Raw genomic sequence first — 737 nt, forward strand, 5'->3', positions numbered from 1 at the left:
AGAAAGATATCCTTAGAGGGAAGTTGATAGCTCTAAGCTCCTACATCAAAAAATCAGAAAGAACACAAATAAATGACAACATTGCAACTCACGACACTTGAAAAGCAACAACAAATGAAACCCAATCCCAGCAGACAAGAAGAAATAACAAAAATCAGGGCAGAAATTAATGAAATCAAACAAAGAAAACACTACAATGAATCAATGAATCCAAGAGCTGGTTCTTTATAAAGATAAATATGATTGACAGACCACTAGCCCAGTTAACCAAAATAAAGAAAGAACATCTCCAAATCAACAAAATCAGAGATGAAAGGGGAAACATCACAACAGACACCAGAAAGATACAGAACATTATAAGGGAATACTTTAAAAACCTATATGCTACTAAATTTGAAAACCTAAAAGAAGTGGATGGATATCTAAAGGTATGGAAACCACCAAAACAAAACCAAGAAGAGAATAACAGCTTAAACAGACCCATAACACAAAAAGAAATTGAGGCAGTAATACAAAACATCCAGACTTAAAAATGCCAACGACCAGATGGATTTACAGCAGAATTCTATCACACATTTAAAGAAGACCTATATCCAATACTACTTAATTTATTCAAAAAGATAGAAATGGAGGGAGAACTTCCAAATTCCTTCTATGAAGCCAGCATCATTTTAACACCAAAGCCAGGTAAAGAAAACTATAGACCCATATCCTTAATGAACATAGATGCAAAAATT

Source organism: Nannospalax galili, unplaced genomic scaffold (assembly GCF_000622305.1).
Source record: "Nannospalax galili isolate Female #2095 unplaced genomic scaffold, S.galili_v1.0 scaffold2584, whole genome shotgun sequence".
Taxonomy (NCBI): Eukaryota; Metazoa; Chordata; class Mammalia; order Rodentia; family Spalacidae; genus Nannospalax; species Nannospalax galili.